The sequence below is a fragment of the Castor canadensis genome, chromosome X, assembly GCF_047511655.1.
Source record: "Castor canadensis chromosome X, mCasCan1.hap1v2, whole genome shotgun sequence".
Taxonomy (NCBI): domain Eukaryota; kingdom Metazoa; phylum Chordata; class Mammalia; order Rodentia; family Castoridae; genus Castor; species Castor canadensis.
In genome coordinates, this window is record NC_133405.1 from 74809165 (window position 1) to 74832838 (window position 23674).

General features: G+C 39.3%; 1 pseudogene; it reads left to right on the forward strand.

Annotated features, from left to right (window-relative positions):
* The first annotated feature begins 3516 nt into the window (after nucleotides 1-3516).
* LOC109692083 (ataxin-7-like protein 3 pseudogene) lies at nucleotides 3517-4564 on the forward strand (annotated as a pseudogene).
* The last annotated feature ends 19110 nt before the right edge of the window (nucleotides 4565-23674 follow it).

Below are 23674 nucleotides of genomic sequence, written 5' to 3' on the forward strand. Positions count from 1 at the left end.
ATTATAGAAGCAAAGACAAAATCCACTTGGTCATCTCAATAGAAGCAGAAAAAGCTTGTGATAAGATTCAACACCATTTCATGATAAAAGCTCTAAGAAAACTAAGAATAGAAGGAATGTACCTCACCATTTTAAAGGCTATATATGACAAACCTATAGCCAACATCATTCTTAATAGGGAAAAACTGAAATGATTCCCCCTAAACTCAGGAATAGATGATGGTGCCCATTCTCCCCACTCTTATTCAATGTAGTCCTGGACTTCCTATCCAGGACAATAAGGCAAGAAGAAGAAATAAAAGGAATACAAATAGATAAAGAAATTGTCAAAGTATCCCAATTTGCATATGACATGATCCTGTACCTCAAAGACCCAAAAACTCCTAGATACCATAAACAGCTTCAGCAGTGTAGCAGGATACAAAATCAACTTACACAAATCAGTAGTCTTTCTATGCACCAACAACTGAGAAAAAATAAAGGAAACAATTCCATTTACAACAGCCTCAAAAAAATAAATCCCTCTACAAGGAGAACTGCAAACCACTGAAGAAAGAGATTGAGGAGAACTACAGAAGGTAGAAAGATCTCCCATGCTCATGGATTGGCAGAATCAACATAGTAAAAATGACTTTAAAAGCAATCTACATGTTCAATGCAATATGCATTAAAATCCCAATGGCATTCATCACAGAGATTGAAAAATCTACCCTAAAGTTCATTTGGAAACAAAAAAGACCATGAATAGCCAAGGCAATACTCAGCACAAAGAGCAATGCTGGCAGTATCACAATACCAACTTCAAACTATACTACAGAGCCATAGCAATAAAAACATCATGGTACCAGCACAAAAACAAATATGAAGACCAGTGGAACAGAATAGAGGACTTGGATATGAATAAGATGGGATATGCCCATCTTATTTTTGACAGAGGCACCAAAAACATATGATGGAAAAAAGACAGCCTCTTCAACAAATGTATCTCGGAAAAGTGGTTATCTGGCTGCAGAAAACTGAAACTGGATCCATGCCTATCACCCTGTACAAGTATCAACTCAAACTGGGATTGAGGACCTTAATATTAGATCCAAACCTTGTAGTTACTACAGAAAAGAGCAAGAAATATCCTGGAAGTAAGAGATACAGGCAAGGACTTCCTCAGTAGAACTCCAGCAGCCAAGTGACTAAGAGAAAGGATGGACAAATGGGACTACATGAAATTAAAAAGTTTCTGCACAACAAAAGAAATGATCTCTAAATTGAAGACACCACCCACAGAATAGGATAAAATATTTGCTAGCTATACATCAAAGGACTGATAACCATAATATACAGGGAGCTCAAAAAACTAAACTTCCCCAAAATCAATGAATCAGTAAAGAAATGGACAACTGAACTAAACAGAACTTTCTCAAAGGAAGAAGTCCAAATGGCCAAAAAAACACTTGAACAAATGCTCACCATCCCTGGCCATAAAGGAAATGCAAATCAAAACCATACTAACATTCCACCTCACTCCTGTTAGAATAGCTATCATCAAGAATACCAACAACAATAAATGTTGGTGAGGATGCAAAGAAAAAGGAACCCTCATACACTGCTGATGGGAATGTAAACTAGTACAACCACTTTGGAAAACAATATGGAGGCTTCTTTAAAAACTAAATATAGATCTGCCATATGATCCAGCTATCCCACTCATAGGGATATATCCGAAGGAATGCAACTCAGATTATTACAAAGACACCTGCACACCCATATTTGTTGCAGCACTGTTCACAATTGTCAAGCCATGGAAACAGCCAAGATGCCCCACTACTGATGAATGGATTAAAAAAATGTGGTGTTTATAGACAATGGAATTTTACTCAGCCACAAAGAAGAATAATATTTTGTCATTTGCAGGTAAATGGATGGAAGTGGAGAACATCATCCTAAGCAAAGTTAGCCAGGCTCAGAAAGCCAAAAGTCGCATGTTCTTGCTCATATGAGGATTACAGACCTAAAACAAATGCAGTAATATTATTTGACATGGTCACACACCAAGGGGAGAATGCACACAGCAGGAATAGGGAAAGGGAAAAAAACAAAACTTGAAAATGGTTGATGTGTTCACTGTAGAGGAGCAAATATAGTAATCTTAAACTGGCAGAGGGCACTATGAGAAGGGGACTAGAAGTGGTGAAGAGGTCTGGTAAGGATGAACCAATGTGGGTTGCAATACACATGTGCATGGAAGCAATGCTAGGAATTTCTCTGTATAGCTATCTTTATCTCAAACTAGCAAAAATTCTATGTCTTTGTTATTATCTCTTATATTTCCTCTTCAACAAAATTGGAGAATAAGAGGGTGGAACAGCTTCTACCCAGAAGTGAGGATGGGGGAAGAGCAACAAAACAATGTATGTACACTTGAGTAAATGTAAAAATAATAAAATAAAAAAGGAGGGTGAATATAATTGATGTACTTTCTATACAATTATGAATATGGAACATTGAAACCCACGGAAGTCACTTTAAGAAGAAGAATGGGGAACAGGGAGAATAATGGAAGGGTTAAACCAATTTAGGGTACAATACATGTATATATGGAACTGTCACAATGAAACCTTTTAGGTAACTATCATATATTAGCTAAAATGTTTTTTTTTTAAATAGACAGGAAGGGAAAACAGGTTCTGTCCATGCTTGAGTACCAGTGGGAAGGCAAAAGGAAAAGGTAAAGGAGGGAAAATATGATAGTTGTATTTTGTATTCATGTATGAAAATAGAACAGTGAAATCTCTTGAAATTGTTCTAAGAAGTGGAGAGGATAAGGAAGAAAAATGGCAGGGGAGAATCTACTTATGATATATTGTAAGCACATACGAAAGTGTCACAATGTATTATATCCTATACAATGATAACATATTAATAAAAATAATTTAAAAAGCAAAAAAAATTTGTATGGACAAGTAATCTCAATGTGTTTCATTCTATTGAAATTATAACTCAGATCCTACTCTTAAAATATTTGGATCAACTAACAAATGTGGTTTTCTAAATTCTCATTTAAAGAAATAAAATTGTTTTCTTCACAGGTCTTTATTAAATTATAAGATTAAAAGTACTTTGTTTAATTGGGAAAGAAACAATTTTATTTAAGTTCTTAAACATTTAATAGAAATTAAAAGATTTCAGCAAGTAAGAAATATAAAAAATTTTTGGTTTCTTTTTAAAAAAAGATTAAATGTAGAAATAAATCACTTTTAAATAAAGGATTTTGTAAGGTAAGTTTTGTCCTAAAGGCTTGTTCCAAAATAAAAATGGACAAAACTTCAGTGTTCAAAAGGTAGCAAAATGTATTAGTAGTTCATAAGTATATGAAACTCATAAAGCTTGTGTATGTAATTAATATGGCTATAATTTAAGAAATTGTCTACATGATTTCCTAAAACTAAATTTTAGTAAACGAATAAAGCTAAAATCTAATTTTGTCTTAAAGATACTCTGCTCCCAGACAGCCTTCTCCACAAGAGCTTACAAATGAAAATGGAGGAAATGTCTTTGTCTGGCCTGGATAACAGCAAATTAGAGACCATCGTTCAGGAGATATACACAGACCTGGTTGAGGATTCTTGTTTGGGATTCTGCTTTGAGGTACACTGGACGGTCAAGTGTGGCTACGTCTTCCTGGTTGGCCCTAATAGCATGAAAGATTTTGAGATCGTGGACCAGTCGGGGTTGAACATATTTGGACAGGTTTTAAACCAGTGGAAGAGCAAGAAGTATGTTGGCCCCAATTGCAATGCAGAATTGCTGCCTTCCGCCTCACTCCCCATCGGGAGAAGTGCCTAGGAATGGGTCGGAACAGCAGCCAAATCACCAACCGAGGGATTGCCTACAGCAACAATATGAACAAGTCTGAGAGTGACCAAGAGGACAATTATGACATCAATGACAACAACTGGTCCTACTGCTCATAGAAGAAAGCCAAGAAAAGAAAATCAGACAAGAACCCCATTTCCCATTGAAGATCCAAGTCTTTAAAACACAAAAATGGGGAATTTAGCAATTCGGATGCTTTTAAGTATAGGAACTGAACTGGGATCAGCTATGAGACACTGGGGAGGAGGAGCTGCATAGCCTGCTCAGTATGCAATGTGGGGTGATTTCTGAACACACCAAGAAGATTTACACAAGGTCCCTCTGTTGCCCCTAGAACACAGATGAGCAGAGGCAAATGGTACAGATTTATTTCCTTGGGCGCCCAGCCAACCTTCCAGAGATCAAGAGCTAGGTGGATAACAACAGCTTTGACATGACTGACAGCCAGGCCCTGATCAGCCGGCTTAAGTGGTATGGCTCCTCTGATCTCTCACCCTCTGATTCAGGCTCCTCCAAGACAAGTGAAAATCAGGGATGGGGTCTAGATACCAACAGCTCTGAGTCACGGAAAACCAAGAAAACGAAATCCCATCTGAGCCTGTTAGGGACTGCCTCCAGCCTGGGCTCCAACAAAAAGAAGAAGCCAAAGCCACCAGCTCCCCCCAGACCCAGCATCTATGATGACATCACCTGACTCAGGTGCAAGGGATAGCCTTTGGCTGAGCAGAACCCTTTTTCCTGACCCCCACCCAGGTGGCATAGTTTGGCACCTGGAAGGCTGCTGGTGGTTTGGGCTTGGGAAGCTTGGTGGGACAGACAGGAAGAGGATCCAGTTATGCACCACTGGGGGGTGTCAGGGTCCTCCGCAATGGAGCACGACCTCTTTGTGTGCAGGACTCAGACTGAACGTATTATGCCTTGGACATAAGTGTGGTGGGGAGGCAATTTTCCTACTTATTCTGTGAATTACAAGGGCCTGACCTGGGCACTATGCCAGGGCACTGCCTGTCCCCTACCCCAGGAACTGGAATAAGCCCTGCTGAGGGGCATTGTGGCTACCTGGGAGGCTGTGTGTTAGAAGCTGAGCCTGGAGGGGGCCTCTCCAGCTGCCTTCAGCAATGTGAATGGGTTTGGTGCTTGGAGCTGAGGAGCAGGGCTGTGCATGTTCTGACTGTGTGCATCTCTGTCAGATGCCCCGAGTCCCAGGGGTCAACAGGCACAGAGTACTGTCTGCTGAGGTAGGCACCCTGAACTGCCTCAGCCTTTCCTGTCTCTCACAGAAGCAGCCCTTCCCTTCAGTCCCCAGGGGCCTCCTTGGCAGCAGGAGCTGTCCTTTTGTTGGATGCCAGGAAAGGGCCTCCAGTCTCTACAGCTTCAAAGAATGGGAATGGAAGGGTAGGAAGAGGGAGCTTCAGATCAAAATTACTCCCCCTGCCATCCCTCCCAGACCCAGGGCTGGTGAAGAATGGGGCCCCAAGGTGAGAGGGAATGGTGCTGCTTTATTTGAAATGTTTTCTTACCTCATTCCCTGCCCCAGGAAGGAGCCCAGCCTCACCCTTCTGGGGTAGCCCCATGTTCCTCCTGTTGGCCCTGCCCCACAGCCCTACCCTGATGGGGTAGCTTGAGTTCCCAGCTGCTGCTTGTCACCCCCTTTACCTTGACCAGCTTCAGTTCCTCTCAGTGCTCCTGCCTCCAAAGCCTGCCCTGTTTCCCTTTCCTTTGCTGCTTTTAAGTTACTTATTCTGTACTTGTGGTTTGGGGCTCTGAGGAAAATCTTGTGCCTTTCCCCTTTTGCTAAGAGTAGGGTGGGAAGAGAAGGTGATCGCTGTGTTTCAGGATGTCAGTGGAGGGGGAAGGGATGTCATTACCTCTCTGTAGGACTGTCATGCCAAGGTTCCCAAATGCCTGGCCTACATCATGAAGAGATGTACCATCCAACCTCCAAGTGGGTACCATCACCACACGGACCTGAACTGGAGTACCACATGGTCTGGGCTGGGAGCAGAGATGACAGACAAGGATGGAACTGACCTTGAGCTGAATTCTCTGGCGCTTGTCCCTTGCCACTCCCACATTTGGGTAGCTAGTACTCTGGACTGATTGGACTGATTTGGGTTAGGGACCCTGGAGGGTTAAGGGAACAACAGACAGGGTTGCAATACCCTATCTAGAACCCCACTCTCCCCCTGCGGCCATTCTGATTGTGGCTGATGCCTGGTTACAAATTTGTTTTTAACCCAAAAATTTTGATTACTTTTTAAAAAGCCAAACTAATTTTGGTAGAAGTTAGAATAAATCCTGGTGTCTGGGCTCCTCTGTTCTTAGTCCCCTACAGCCTTCTCCCAAGAAGGGAAAGCCAGACAGAGAGGAGATGCTCAGCGTGCTTCCAGTGGCTTCCAAGTGCATGCATGGAATCTGTTGTTCATTGTTGGTGTATAGAAAAGCTAATGATTTTTATAAGTTGATTTTGTATCCTGCCACCTTGCTATAGCTGTTTATGGTGTCTAAGAGTTTTTAGGTAGAGTTTTTTGGGTCTTTAAGGCATAGGATCAAATCATTTGCAAAAAGGGATATTTTGACAGTTTCTTTACCTATTTCTATTCCTTTTATTTCTTCATCGTGCCTAATTGCTCTGGGTAGAAATTCCAGTACTATGTTGAAAAAAGTGGGGATAGTGGGCACCCTATTTTTCCTGATTTTAGGGGCAATGGTTTCAGTTTTTCACCATTAATTATGATATTGGCTGTAAATTTGTCATATATAGCCTTTACAATGTTGAGGTACTTTCCTTCTATTCCTAGTTTTCTTAAAGCTTTTATCATGAAGTGGTGTTGGATCTTGTTGAAAGGTTTTTCTGCATCTATTGAGATGATCAAGTGGTTTTTGTCTTTGCTTCTATTGATGTGCTTTATTATACTTACAGATTTGCATATGTTGAACCACCCTTGTTTCCCTGGGATGAAGCCGACTTGGTTATGGTGAATGATCTTTCTGATATGTTGTTAGATTCGGTTTTCCATTATTTTATTCAGAATTTTTGTATCGATATTCATTAAAGAAATTGGCCTATAGTTCTCCTTTTGGAGGTGTCTTTGTCTGGTTTTAGGATGAGAGTAATGTTGGCTTCATAAAACAAGTTAGGAAGTGTTCCTTTCCTTTCTATTTTATGGAACAGTTTAAGGAGGGTTGGTATTAGTTTTTCTTTAAAGGTCTGATAGAATTCAGCAGTGAATCCATCAGGTCCTGGACTTTTCTTTTTTGGGAGACTCTTAATTGCTGCTTCAATGTTGTTTTGTGTTATAAATCTATTCAGGTGATTAATTTCCTCTTGTTTCAGTTTTGGATGGTCATAAGTACCTAGCAATCTGTCCATTTCTTCAAAATTTTCAAATTTATTAGAGTATAGTCTCTCAAAGTATTCTCTGATGATTTCCTGAATTTCCGTGGTGTTTGTTGTTATCTCTCCTTCTGCATTTCTGATTTTACTGATTTGAGCTTTTTCTTCCCTCATTATAGTCAGGTTTGCCAGGGGTCTGTCAATCTTATTTATTCTTTCAAAGAACCAGCTTTTTGTTTCATTAATTCTTTGTATGGTTTTTTTGTTTCTATTTTGTTGATCTTAGCCCTTATTTTAATTTTTTCTCTCCTTCTGCTTGTTATGGGGCTTGCTTGTTCTTATTTTCCTAGGAGTTTGAGCTGCAGTATTAGATCATTGATTTGAGATCTTTCTGACCTTTTAATATATGCACTCGTGTTTATAAACTTTGGTCTTAGGACAGCCTTTGCTGTGTCCCATAGGTTGTGGTAGGTCGTGTTTTCATTTTCATTAACTTCCAGGAACCTTTTAATTTCCTATTTTATTTCATCAATGACCCATTGATCATTGAGCAATGTGTTGTTCACCTTCCAGTTGTTTGCATGGTTTTTACTGCTGTTTTTGTTGTTGATTTCTAGTTTTAATGCATTGTGTTCAGATAGAATGCATGGGATTATTTCTATTTTCTTATATTTGCTGAGGCTTGCTTTGTGCTCCAAGATGTGACCAATTTTGGAGAAGGTTCCATGAGCTGCTGAGAAGAATGTATACTGTGTAGAAGTTGGATGAAATATTCTGCAGACTTTAGCTAGGTCCATTTGGTCTATGGTGTGATTTAGTTCTAGAATTTCTTTATTGATTTTTTTGTTTGGATGACCTATCTATTGGTGATAGGGGGGTATTAAGGTCTCCCACTATCACTGTGTTGGAGTTTATATATGTTTTTAGGTCCTTCAGAGTATGTTTGATGAAATTGGGTGCTTTGACATTAGGTGCATATAGTTGATAATTGTTATTTCCTTTTGGTCTATTTCCCCTTTTATTAGTATGGAGTGTCGTTCTTTATCTCATTTAATCAATGTAAGTTTGAAGTCTACTTTGTCTGAGATAAGTATTGCTACCCTTGCCTGTTTACGGAGGCCATTGGCTTGGTAGATCTACTTCCAGCCTTTCACTCTCAGCCAGTGCTTGTTTCTGTCAATGAGGTGGTTCTCTGTAGACAGCAGATTGTTGGATCTTCCTTTTTAATGTTTTTTGATGGGGGAATGGAGTCCATTAATGTTTAATGTTATTATTGATAGGTATGTGGTGATCCCTGTCATTTAGTTGTCTTTGTTGTTTAAGGGTTTGATTGTGTGTAGCTGAATCAATGTTACTCTTTACTTTCTTGCCTTTTCTTCTCCTGTGGTTTGGTATTGCCTGACCTTTCATGGTTTTGTTTGCTTTCACTTTCTGTGTGCAGAATTCCTTGGAGAATGTTTTGTAGTGGTGGCTTGGTGGTCATATATTGGTTTAGTTTCTGCTTATCATGGAAGACTTTTATTGCTCCATCTATTTTTAATGATAGTTTTGCTGGATAGAGTATCCTAGGGTTGAAGTTATTTTCATTTAGTGCCTGGAAGACCTCACTCCATGCTCTTCTTGTTTTGAAGATTTCCATGGAGAAATCTGCTGTGATTTTGATGGGTTTACCTTTGCATGGTATTTGTTTTTTCTCTCTTACAGCCTTCAATATTCTTTCTCTAGTCTCCATGCTTGTTGTTTTAATAATAATATGTCTTGGAGTAGTTCTATTTTGGTCAAGTCTGTTTGGTGTTCTAGAGGCTTCCTATACCTGGATGGGCATAGTTTTCTCTAGATTTGGGAAATTTTCTGTTATTATTTTGTTGAATATATTATACATTCCTTTTGCTTGCTCCTCTTCTCCTTCTTCAATGCCCATGATTCTCACGTTTGGTCTTTTGATGGAGTCAATGAGTTCTTGCATATTCCTTTCACAGGTCTTGAGTTATTTGACTAATAGTTCTTCAGTTTTTCCTTTAATTATCATTTCATCTTCAAGTTCCGAGATTCTGTCTTTTTTTGTTCTATTCTGCTGGAATGGCCCTCCATTTTGTTTTGTATTTCGGTTTCATTCTTTTTTCTGAAGTTTTCCATGTCATAGGTCACTTCCTCTTGAATTTTAATTTTTATCCTTATTTCATTTATCTCCCTATTTATGGTATTTTCTGTTTCATTTGGTTTTTCATTTAGGGCTTCTATGATTTCATTTATTTGTTTTTGTGTTTTCTCATATTCTTTATTTTTGTCCTCTTGGAATTTCTTGAGTGCTACTTGTATGTTTTGGTTGACCATGTCTAGTAACATCTCCATGAAATTCTCAGTGATTACTTGCAGGATTTCTTCTTTCTGATTGTTCTTGTGAGCTTCCTTGGGTTCTTTGGCATAGTTTATCTTTGTTTTGTTGGAGTCTGGATCTGGGTATCTATTTTCTTCATTTCCCTCTGAATCCTGTACTAATTTATTTTTTGGGGTAGAACTGTTTCCATCCCTTTTTGGCCTTCCCATATTTCCACTTGGTACTATTTCTGCCCCTGGACTATGTGTAATTTATTGTTAGCTGAGTTACAGTATGAAACTAACAAAATCAAGGAAGAAGGACAATATAGAGAAAGAAAGAGAAGTAGAAGGAAAAAAAAGAAAAAATTTAAAAAGAGAGTACTAAGGAAAGCAGCAGGGAGAGATGGTGGATGATCAAAGAGCAAACCAGACAGCCAAACCTTTAAAGGATGGCAACAACAAAAAAAAGTCACCAGTTCAGGAGCAGTGAATTTCAGTCTTAGTAGTTCTGCTGTTACTCCTTTAGCATGTAGACCTGTCTGTGTTTCCTAGGCAGCTTTGGAGCCCTCCTGTGGTGGGTGGCAGGTGGTTGGGGTCCCATGGGCCTGAGGGTGGAGGCCTGTCATTGAGTTGATCTAGCAGGCCTTTACAGCATGGGTCTGGCATGCCTGGAGGGTGCTGGCCCAGCAGAGTGGAGTTCGTGCATGCCTGTGGATCACTGACCTGGCAGGCCTTAGGGGCACAGCCCGGCAAAACAGAGATCATGCAAGCCTGTGCAGGCCTTAGTGGCATGACCCAGCATAGTGGAGATTGTGCAAGCCTGTGCAGGCCTGAGGGGAGTGGCCCAGTGAAGATTGTGTGTGCCGCTTGGATCACCGGTTTGGCAGGCCTTAGGGGTGCACTCTGGCGGAGATCGTGCAGGTCTGAGGGATGGGAGTTTGGGGAAGCACAGCCCTGGAGGGACTGAAAAACAGGCCCAAGGATCAGAGATCCTACGGCCTGCCGAGCAGTGGCTCTGCAGGCCTATGGAGTGGGGATTGGTGTGCAGTGTCTGCTATTCTTTTAGTAAATCATGGCGTGGAGAAGCTTTCCATGAGCTAGGGTTTCAAAGTGCTGATGTTTCAGCTCTCCCTTGTGCTTTACCTCAGTCAAGTGTGTCTCCAGCATCTCAGTAAAGTCCACGGATCACGGAGCTCACACAGTCTGCAGTCCCAGTCACCATCTTGGATCCTCTCCTAAAATGAGTTTTAAATATATACTTGAAAGATAAAGAAAGCTTAAAAGTACTAATTAATGCTGTCCATCCTAATTATTATTCTAAAATGCAATATGCAATAAAAATTATTTTATCAATTGCTAAATAATTAAAAACATTCTAACAATAACTCTGCTAAGTTTTTGTCATCTATAGTTTGTATCCTACTCTTGTAAGAGGCACTCAAGTTGCTTTTACTGAAAAGCATTGACTCGTTACTTGAGCCCACACATTAACTAAAAACAGAAAAACATGGCATCTTTGTCTCCATTTTGTATCTGCCTTTACTCTTAGCCATTCTCTTTACACTTTACAATCACCTTGGATTCCAAAAAGGACAAAACTGATAATATCTTTATGACAATGAACTGGAGCCACTTGGAGCTGCCAGCCTCCCAGAGAGGACAATGATCCACTCAAACAGGATCCAGATTACTCCCTCCAGGTGATAACTTCCAAAACTGGACCAGACCATCTGCCTGACCTACATTGCCAGCCCCACCAGTCATGAGACCAACCAAACCACACCTATGACTGGACTGTTTAACTATGCATACCTTTGTCCCCTGCTCTCAGTTCAATTGTCTATTTAAACCTATAGCTCAAGTCTGTACACCAAAGATGGCAGAGATAAGCTGAGTGCTCACTCTGCCTCTTTCCACAGGATGCCCCAAGTTGTGTAATAAACCTCCATTCTCTGCCTTCACCATGTCTCTTTATTTCATGTTTAGGGGTGGGTGGTATGTGGAATCTCAGGAGTTTGGGCCTTGGATCCAAAAACTCCAGTTTTACTGTAAGACATTTATAATCAAACTCCCAGAAAATGTCTATAGCAAGTATCCATTTCTCAAAGATTTGTCTATTTAAATATTTGCCCTCATTTGTTTTGTTTTGTATTTTTCTTGTAAATCTTTAACTGTTCTCTGACATTTTACAGAAGTAGTACTTTTTAAATGCCACCACATTACCTATAGAGCAAAAAAATTAAACTTAAAAATGACTGTCCTAGTGATGCACAAATGACATGCAGGAATTATCAGGTGTTCAAGATTCTTGGGTCCACTCTGAGAATGAAAGCACAGGCAGACTCCAGAGCAGAGATTGGAAAGATTTTATTTGTAGAGAAGAGAAGAGAAAGGCTACATGGGGCATGCAAAGGGATCCAGAAAGCAGTGGTCCTGTGGGTCAGGTTGGAAATTGGGTTTTCATAGCTTTTTTTTTGTATTTCCCAAGGGTGGAGATGTCTCTGAGGTCTCCTGGGAAGGAGAAGTGTCTCGTTGACCAATTATCACCTTTTGGGACCTCCTGCAGTCTGTCCTTCAAGTCCCTCCTCTCAGTGATCACCCTAACTACTGTTAGGGATAAGGACAACAAAGTCTATTCAGTGAATGCTTTCTGCTGACAGAGGGCAATGAAGGGGCCCACAGTATCAGGGCATACCAGGAGAGGGGTTATCAAGGGGACCGCATCATTTTCATCTCCATCAGAGGCATCTGTAGTTTGACGGATTCTAGGCCAGAGGAAACAAACTTGACAAGTAAGTTTAAAATGTAAGGCCCAAACACAAGTAAGAGAATAATGGCAACAATAGGGCCCAGAAAGGGTAGGAACCATACCCTGGAGTGAAACCAGGATTTTATTTGGTCCCATACCTGTATAGAAACCTGGGGTTTGAGGGACTAGCCCGAGAGCCACTTACCCTGTTTAGAATGTAATCTGTATGTTCCTCTACATGATGGCATGTACCCCTCCTTGTTTAGACAAAAGAAAATCTAGGACCAGGCATTGGTCATAACCATACAGGCAAGGGACAGCAAAGACTTTTGTATGTCCTTAATGGCAAGACCTACCTGATCTGAGGTGCCCTTTATTACTTTGGTTAGGTTTTTTTGCAGTTACATGATTGGCAATCACCCCATAGCTGATTTCAGCTAGGGATGCAATCAATGCTGTTATCCCTAAAACTATTAGAGTGATCTCCCTTTTATCTCTATGGGAAGTTGTTCCTGCTGTAGTTAGCATTCCCCTTTCCTTCCAGATGGCTGCATGAGCATGCAGGATCAGGAAGGCATACTTAGAATCTGTATAGATGTTGATTATCTGTTCTTTTGACAGTTTTAGGGCTTCTGATAGGGCCACTAATTCTGCCAATTGAGCACTTGTATTAGGAGGAAGAGGATCTGATTTGAGAATGCCAAATTGTGTCACAACTGCAAACCGTGCATGTCTGACACCATTCTTGACAAAGGAACTGCTGTCTGTGTATAATTCTAAATCTGGGCTTTTTAAGGTCCAATCAGTTAAGTCAGGTCAGCAGCATAATTCTCCATAAGTACCACCTCACATGAGTGTTCAGGGTTCCCTCTGACTCTGGTAGAAGGGATGCAGGGTTTAGGTTCTGACAGGTCCTTAAAGTTATTTCTGTCCCTCCCAGAAGCTGGGCCTGGTATTTACACAGATAGCTGTCAGATAGCCAAAGTTCTCCTTTTGAGTTAAAAATCCCCCCTAGGTCATGTGGGGTGCAAACTGTTAGGGGCCAGTTTAGGATAAGTTTTTGAGTTTCAGACACTAGAAGGCTAACTGCAGTGACTGCTCAAAGATATCCTGGCCATCCTTTGACTCCCTATCTAATTCTTTACTTAAGTAGCCCACTGGCTGGGGACTGATGCCCCAGAGCTGATTTACCACTCCCAGGGCCAATCCTCCTTCTTCATAAACATACAATTGAAACATGTCCTATACTGGGAGATCCAGGGCTGGAGCTGCCATAAGGACCTTTTAAACCAATGGAATGCATTTTTTGACTTGTCATCCCATTTAATAAAGGGCTGGGAATTCTTTTGTGCTTCCTTAAGGATCTGATATAAGGGCCTGGCTAGGTCTGCATATCCCAGAGTCCAAATTCTACAGTATCCTGTCATCCCCAAAAAGGCCCTCACTTATTTTAGAGTCTTAGGTAGAGGAAACATCAGGATCAGACAGATTCTATCTTCTCCTAAAGCCCTCATCTCTTTCTCCAGGACAAGACCTAAATATGTAACCCTAGACTGACACAATTGGAATTTTTCTTTAGAGATTTTATATCCTCTATCTGCTAGGAAGTTTAGTAAGGATTCAGTGGCTTGTGAAATTACAGGTTTAGTCAGTCCAAAGAGCAGGAAGTCATCTACATATTGAAGCAGAGTAGCTTGTGAATATTGCCACTCTGCCAAGTCTTGGGTTAGAGTCAACCCAAAGAGATGGGGGCTGTCTCTGAATCCCTGGGGGAGGATAATCCAGGTGACCTGTCCAGCCTTTTGTGTAGTGTCCTCTAAGACAAAGATAGGTTGACTTTTAGGATATAATGGAATACAAAAGAAGGCATCCTTTAAGTCCAGGACAGAGTTGTAACCAGTACCTGGAGGTATTTGGGATAAAAGCATATAGGGATTTGGAACTACAGGGTGGAGAGGCACTACTGCTTCACTGATCAGGCAGAGATCTTGGACTAGCCTCCATTTGTTAGGTCCTTTCCTGACACTGATAATAGGAGCATTCTATTAGCAGTCCCAGTCTTTTTAAGTTTTTGATTGTGGGAATTAGTCCCTCTTTAATTTCTGGTCTTAAAGGATATTGTTTTTGATGGGGAAACCAAGAGGAGTCCTTGAGATGAATTAGGACTGGGACCGCTGCTCATGCCTGTCCCACAGTATGTCCATCCATCCACACCATGTGGTCTACTTGTTCCTCCATCAAGGGCAAGCAAAAGTACTCTCTTGAAAGTAATAGGAGCTGTACCCCCAATTTAGACAGAAGGTCTTACCCTAGTAGAGGAGTAGGGGTTTCTGGAACAATTAAAAAGGAGTGACAGAAGTGGAAATCTCCCAGGAGCAGGCTAGAGGCTGAGTGAAATAATGCTCTAAGGGCTGGCCTGATATGCCCTGAGCAGTAATTTTCTTGGAGGACCAGGGTCCAGGAGAGAAAGGAATAGCTGAAATGCTGGCTCCAGTATCAATAAGGAGGATGACCTTGTGCTTTTCAACAGTAAGTATCCCCTGGGGCTCCTCTGCTTCTATGGTGGTTACAGAAGCCTTGATGGGAGGCCCCAAGACCCATAATTGGATGGGAGGCTCTGGCCTCATTTCCCCTGAGAGCTGAGAACAGTGTGCCTTCCAATGATTTCCCCAAAAAATAGGGCAGAGTCCTGGAGGTGGCTTCCTCTGGGGCACTCCCTCCAAAAATGGCCTGCCTGTTCACATTGAAAGCATGTCCTTGGGTTTGGACTCTGCCCCAAGGGAACCTCTCTGAGTGCTGTGATCAGAGCCTCCTTCCATTTATCCTTTCTCTTTTCCTTCTCCAGGTCCTTCTTTTCTTTTTCTAAGTCCCTATTATAGTATACGGATGTGGCTATATGGACCAATTTGTGTAGATCTCTGCTCCCTTTGGCCACAAGCTTCTGAAGCTTTCTAAGGATATCTGGAGCTGACTGTGTTAGAAATTTATCTTTTAGGACAATCTCCTCCTCCTGTGACTCTGGTACAGTGTTGGTATGCTTTTGTAAAGTATCCTTACATCTCTGTAGGAAAGCTATTGGGATTTCTAAGTCACATATGTGACTTGGGAGTAATTAAGGGGTTTTGTCTTGGCTCTCCTCAGACCCTCAAAAATGCAGTGGATAAAGTGGTTATGGGTCCATTCATCCTTGTCATTTCCAGAGTCCTACTTTGGATCATACCTAGGCACTGCCTCATCTCCTGTTGGAATTGGAAATTGGGGTTCCCTTTTAGGTATCCAATGTCTTTGTCTTTCTTCTCCCTCCCTCTCCTCCTCCCCTAAGGGCCCAGTCTGAGATAGGCCTGTAGGACCACATTTATCTAAGTGATAATTATCCCCACTGTAGCTGCCTGATCTAGTACTCGCTGTTTCTCCAGGGAAGTAAGATTTAATTTTTGTCATGGGGGAGGCCCCCTTTGACATTATTGGGGGCCCTTGGGCATTGGATGTTTTTTTGGTTCTGGTTCCTCAAGGGAGTTTGGGGGCTTTTTGTAAAGGGTCACCATGGTCTGGGTGTCCAACCTGCATTTGCTGAACCATTTTGGGTGTTCTCTTAGGAAAAAGAAAAGTTGAATATATGGGACTTCAGTCCACTTTCCCTCCTTTTACAGAACATATTTAATTGAAGAATGGTATTATAATTAGTGCTCCCTCCTTCCGACCATTTTTCTCCATCTCCCAGAGGATACTGTGGCCAGGCCTGGGTGCAGTAAAACTTGAGTCAAGTTGTAGGCCCTGAGTTCAAACCCCAGTACTGAAAAATAATGGGTGTTCTATAAGCCCAGCCTAAGGGCCACTTCTTCTAAACCTATAAGTTTGCATAAATTGATCAAAGAAAGGGCTTTTATTGGCACTGACTCTCAACTTATCTATGCTTGTCCCCCAAGGTGGGATCACAGATCACATCAGACTATCCAGGTGATCTCATCCCAGAACAATTGTTCTGACAATTAAAGCCAAAACAGAGTGATTAGTCAATGGATATTTTCAAAAGGAAATTGTCCAAAAACAAGGGGAGAGTTGTCAAAATAAAAATAAAGATATGCTTGTAATTCCAATGATTGGGAGGCTAAAACAGGAGGATCACAAGTTAAGGCCAGTTTGGGCTGGATAGCAAGTTCCAGGACAACCTAAATTATATAATGATACCCTGCATTTAACCCAAGAACAAAATAATTACTCTTGCCAGCCCTTCAAAAGTAAAGCTAAGAAGTTAAAAAGAATGGATGCTTATATGTGGGTATTTTGATAGACAATTTAATTAGAAGTTTTACTCTTAGCAATTAAATCTATTCTATCATGATACATCAATTATTAGGTTTTTTTGTTGTTATTATTAGTTTGGTTTGTTTTTTGCAAGGGGTAACGTTAACTTTAATGCTGGAGACTAACGGAATTTTATTTTCTATAGCTCAGTGTAGTATGTCAGATTCTAAACTTGTTTAAGGTCCTTTTCAAACTGCAGAACCTTACTACAGTATGCAGATGATCTTAAACTCTTGGAGTCTGAAAAGTGCTAGGCCTCACCACAAAAAAAGTGTAGCTCTCCCAACTAAAGGTAAATTATCTAGCCAAATTGTAAGTCTGGGAACCTAACTCTTGCCCCAAGAAAATAGGTCTTAAATTAGAGCTATCTAAAAAAAATTAACAATGATAATTAGCTTAACTTCTCTGTCAATGGCTGGGTTCTATAGGATTTGAATTCCTGGCAGTCTAGGTAGCAAAAAAAAACCCTCAAAGCTTAAAGGTTTATTGGTATCTGCCCTAGTAATCTTAAATTTAGATAGAAAAGCCTTTAAAACTAAAAGGCAGGCCATTATATTCAAAGAGAGAAAAGTTCTGTAGCCTATGGCTTATATTCCAAAACTATCAAATGATGTCACATTCAAGGAGACAAACAAAACTTTTTACTCTCTTACAGCCTACAGTGTATCAGATTTTAAACTTACTGCATTACAGACAAGACTAACTGGAATTCCTGTTGAATACTGGGGCCCCCATTATGATGGGCCCCCACCAAAATGATTTCCTTATGACCATGAGGAAGCAAATGTGACTTGTTACAGGATAGACAGCACCCAGGGCTGTGGTGGCATATCTTCTTTCTAATGAAGGCCTACATGTTTATCCCAGCTGTAAGAAAAAGTATTCAGGGGAGCCATGGCACTGTAAACAACTTTACCCTTGCAGGGGAACACAGTGACCCTGCAGATAATTTAAGTATGACCTAGGATCTAACATAAATTACTCAACACAGAAGCTCCCATAACAAAAATCATATTAAGATTTTTCATATCAACCTACTTCTTGACTAAACCATTACTATCTAAAATAGACAGCAAGTAGATGCCAGTTGCCATCTTTATAAAAGCCATTGATCTACCATACTATTTCTATGGATAGCAGGTGTTTTCAGTATATCAAATATAGACTACATATTTTCTTAATTTTTTTTATGATTCTTCTTAAAAATATGATTAGCTTTATTCACATACAAAGCATTTTTTTACTTTAAAGGATGGTTTTAACTAATTTTTCTTTGATTTCTCTTTTAGTAAAAGAATAACTTTGGCCTCTAGGTCTTGTATCCTTACTACATGCATTTGTTGCTGGGGTTCCAAAAGCTCATGAGCCCAAGATATTGTAAATCACATGATTTTCATGGCTGCCTACTCTCCACAGGTAGTAAACTGCTGGGCCAGATCTGAAAGCACTGAAACCCACCTTCAGGAACTGTATCGCAGTGATGCTTTATTGCCAGACAGAACTGAGAACCTCAAGCCCAGGCCTCCTGAACCACATGATTTGTACAACCTCCTCTTCCCAAGGGAAGTGAACAGCTGGGTGGGATCAGAAAACATTGAGACAAACATGCAAAGCACCTCAGTCCCTCAGTTTTGCCCCTACCAGTGCTCTGTCCCTCTCCCCATTCTTTGATGTATTCTGTGGATATCTCTAGGTTTGGACACAAGTGGCAGGGGGAGGAGATTGTGGAGCAAGTGGGAATCTGCCCTGCCCACAGACTGTGAAGCTACCTGTAGCCAGTAATGGTTCTCAGTACACAAAGAAGGGAAATATCTATAGTGAAAGCAGCCCAGAAGGGGACAACCAATCCTTCTACAAGAGAATCCAAGTCATTTTCTTCCATCTGAACTAGGAGGCTGACAAAGTGGCTCAAGCAGTAGAGTGCCTGCCTAGCAAACATGAAGCCCTGAGTTCAAATCCCAGTACCACCAAAAATAAAACCCACTGAGCACTGCTGGGGGGAATAGGACTAATACCCTGGGTATGTGAGTGAGTGCTTAGCTATTGAGCCATACCCCAAGTCCAACAACTCCACTGTAATAAACACTAATGACAGTGAAGAGTGGATGAAATCTCAAAGAATTTTTAAAAATGATTAGAAGAAAGATCAATGAAATTAAAAAGGACACAAATTAATGCTTGAATGAATTCCAAGAAAATTCAAATAAAGAGATGAATAAAATAAAGAAGACAAAGCAGTACATGAAAGAGGAATTCAATAAAGATATAGAAATTCTGAAAAAAAATTAGATTGAAATTCTGGAAATGAAAAGCTCAGTAAGTCAAACAACAATAACAACAAAATAAAAACCCAGTTGAAAGCCTCTCCAATAGACAGGATCAAATTAAAGACAGACTATCAGGGCCTGAAGACAAGTTAAATGTGTTAGAACATGCAGATGAAGATACTGAAAAAATAAATTGTTATGAACAGAACATTCAAGACCTGTGGGACACCATTAAAAGACCAAATCTATGAAACATGGGCATAGAAGAAGAGGTACAAGCTAGTGGCAAAGAAAACATATTAAATAAAGTAATACCAGAAAACATCCCAAGTTTTGAGAGAGGGTCATCTAAGTATAACAGACTTTTAAGACTCCAAACAGACAATCTAAAAAAGAACCTCTCCAAAGCATATTATAGTTAAAATATTCAGCATACAGAACAAGGAAAGAATATTGAAAGCTAAAAGAAAGAAGTGCAATTGCACGTATAAAAATGAACTCATCAGAAAAACAGCATATATTTCAACAGAAACTCTAAAAGCCAGCAGGGCATGGAAGGACGTATTTCAAGTCTCGAAAGAAAATAAATGCCTACATAGTTTATTGTATCCAGAAAAGTTATCTTTCATAATTGAAGGATAAAAATGCTTCTATGATAAACAGAAACTAAACAAATTCATGAGCACCAACTCAGTTCTGCAGAGAGTATTTAAAAGAATCTCACACAAAGAGGAAGATAAATGCAAAAATGAAAGTACAAGAAAGATTTAATCCTACTAGGTGAGTAGATAAGCTACTCCTCAATGAGGAGTAAGAAAGAATCAAACAAACACTACAAAGACAACAAAAAGGCAGAGATTACTAGAAACCTTTCAATTATAACTCATAATGGTCTCAATCCTCCAATCAAAAGACACAGATTGGTGGATTTGATTATAAAAACAAGACTCAGACATTTATTTGCCTTTAAGAAATGCATTTCACCCACAAAGATAAACACAGGCTAAAAATGAAAGGAAGTAAAATCTTTCCCAAGCAAACAGAGCCCCAAAGCAAGCAGGAGTAGCTGTGTTCATATCTGACAATGCAGATTTCAAACCAAAATTAGCCAGAGACAAAAAAGGTTCCTTAATATTCATAAAGGGAACAATCCATCAATAGAATACAATTGTAAACATATATCCACTGAACATCAACATACTCAATTCCATTAAACAAACACTACTAACCAGACATCAGTGACACAAATTTGTAATCCTGGCAGCTTGGGAGACTCAGATCAGGAGGATTACAGTTCAAGGCCTGCTGGGACAAATTAGTTGTGAGCACCTGCTCTGCAAGCATGAAGCTCTGTGTTCAAATCTCAGTCCCAGTCCAGCTTTTAGTGAACTTAAAAGCACAAATAAATCACAAAACAATAGTAGTGATAGACATTGATAGATTGATCATCCAGACAATTTCATTCAACCAGAATGAAATAACAATTGATTAAATAGATTCAACAGCCATTTACAGACTTCTGTGCCCAACAGGCACAGGATACACATTCTTCTCTGAAGCCCATGGACTGTTGTGCAAGATAGATTATATTTTATGATATAAAGCAGGTCTTAACAAATACAAGAAGATTGAAATAAATTCCCGTGTTTTTATCAAAATACAACAGAATATAAAAGAAATCAATAAGAGAAATTATAGAAAATATTCAAACACATTAAAGACTGGAGAATTTACTTTTGAATGATCAGGGGGGTCACTGAAAAAAATAAAAAGGGGTGGAAATAAAAAATTCTTAGAATCAAATGAAAATGAAAACACAACTTATGAGAACCCTTAGGACAAAGCAAGTGCAGTGCTAAGAGGAAATTTTATAGCTAAGCTTGCCTTCATTAAAAAAAATCAGAGAGCTCCCCAAATAAATAACCTAATGATGCACCGCAGGCTCATAAAAAAGCACAAAAGCAATAGATGGAAAGAAATAATAAACAGCAGAGCAGAAATTAATGAAATGTAGTCTAAAAGAACAACATAAAGAATTGATAAGATAATGAGTTGGTTCTTTAAAATGATAAACAAGATTAACAAACCATTAGCCAAACTACTCAAAAGAAAAAGAAGACACAAATTGACAAAAGTATATGTGAAAAAAGGGATATCACACCAACACTAATGAAATTCAGAGAATCATTACAGAATATTATGACAATTTATAGTCTAATAAACTGGAAAATCTAGAAGAAATTGAGAAATTTCTATAAGCATATGACCTACCAAAGATGATCAAAGGCATATAAATCAGCTAAACATATCTATAGCAAGCAGTAAAATTGAAGTAGTAAGAGTCTCTCTACAAAGAAAAGGTCCAAAATGGATAGATTCACTGCTGAATTCTACCAGTCATTTAAGCAACTAGCACTGATGCTCCACAAATTGTTCCATAAAATAGAAAATGAAGGAACACTACCAAATTAATTCTATGAAGGCAGTGTTGCCCTGATACCAAAACTGGATAAAGACAAAATGAAGCAAAAATTTATAGACCAATTTCCTTGTTGAACATAGATGGAAAAATTCTCAATTAAAACTTGCAAACCAAATTCAACAGCACTTTAGAAAGTTCATACACTGTGATCAAGTTGGTTTTGTTCCAGGGATGCAAGGACATTTCAAAATATACAAATCAATAAATTCAATACAACACATATACAGAATAAAGGACAAAAACCATACGATCATCTAAATAGATGCAGAAAAAGCCTTTGATAATATTCAACACTCTTTCATGACAAAAAAGCACTGAAGAAACTAGGGATAGAAGAAATGTAGCTCAGTATAATAAAGGCTATATATGATTATTCTATAGTCACTGTCATACTAAATGGGGAAAAACTGAAACTATTTCTTCCTAATCAGGAATGAGACATGGGTGTACTCTTTCCACTCTTACTCAATATAGTGCTTGAATTCCTAGCCAGAGCAATAAAGGAAAGAGAAAGACACAAAGGGTATACAAATAGAAAAGGAAATAGTCAAGTTATTCCTGTTTGCAAATGATGTCATCCTGTACATAAAAGACTCTAAATACTCCACCCAAACTCTTAAATATAATAAAATCTTTTGCCAAAATAGCAACATACAAAATCAATACACAAAAGTCAGCAACTTTTCCATATACCAATAAAAAACAGGCTGAGAAAGAAATCAGGAAAGCAATCTCATTCACATTAGCGTAAAAACTATGAATACCTAGAAATAAACCTAACTAAGGTGGTAAAAGTCCTGTAAAAAAAAAATATAAAACTTTGACTAAAGAAAATTGAAGAAGACACTGGAAAGATCTCCCATATTCATGGATTGGCAGAGTCCATTTTGAAAATGGCTATACTCTCAAAAGCAACCTACAGATTCACTACAATCCCCATGAAAATTCCAATGTAATTTTGCACAGAAATAGAAAAATCAACCCTAAAATTCCTATGGAAGTCCAAAAGACCCTGAATAAACCAAAATAATCCTAAGCAAAAAAGCAATGCTAGAGATATCACATCTGACCTTCAAATTATACTACAGAGACATAGTAACAAAAATGCATGGTATTGGCACAACAGTTATGTACACCAATGTAATAAAATGGAAGCTCCAGAAATAATCCTACAAAATTATGGATATCTAATTTTTAGTAAAGGCATCAAAAACTTAAGTTTTTGAAGAGGCTGTCTTCAGCCTCTTCATCAAATTGAGTTGGGAAAACTGAATATTCAGATGTAGAACACTCAAACTAAATCCCTATCTCTCACCCTGTACAAAAATGAATTAAAATGGATCAAAGGTCTTAATATAATACCCCAAATGTTGAAATTACTAAAGGAAAACATAAGGAATACACTTGATGACATAGGCAAGGCAATGACTTTCTGAATAGGAAATAAGAGAAAGACATAACAAATGGGATTGCATCAAATTAAAAGGTTCTGCACAACAGAGTACATACTTACTCAGAATCAAGAGACAACCTACAAAATGGGAGAAAATCTTTGCCAGGTATCATTGGATACAGTATTAGTATCCAGAATATACAAAGAACTCCAGATCTGGGAGTGATGACTCATGCCTGTAATTCCAGCCTCTCAAGAGGTAGAGATTGTGAGGATCATGTTTCAAGGCCAATTTAGGCAAAGGTTCATGAGACACCATCTCAACTAAACAAACCTGGCATGATGGCACATGCCTGTAACCCCAGATACCCAGGTGGCATAGATAGGAGGACTGTGGTTCAAGGCCAGCCCAGGGAAATGTGAGACCCTGCCTGATAAAATAAAGTTATTTTTGGAGGCATGGCTCAAGTAGTAGAGTACTTGCCTAGGATGTGGAAAACCCTGAGTTCAAACAGCAGTATCACTAAAAACAAAAGAACTCCAAAAGTTAAACACCAAAAATCAAAGAATCCAATTAATACATGGGCAAATGAACAGATAGTTCTCAAAATAAGAATCACAAATGGGCAATAAATACATGAAAAAATATTCAATATTCTTAGCCATAAAGGAAATGCAAATAAAAATGACACATAGGTTCCATCTCACAGTAGTCAGAAAGGCAACCATCAAGAACACAGACCATAGCAAATTGTGTCAAAGATGTGGGAAAAAGGAACACTTATACACTGTTGGTGGGAGTGTAAATTGTGCGGTTACTATAGAAATCAGTGTGGAGGTTCCACAAAAAAAAATTAAAACTAGAACTACCATATGATCCTGCTACTACTCCTGGACATATAGCTGAAGGAACGTAAATGTTCAGACAATAGTAAATGCATGCACAGCCATG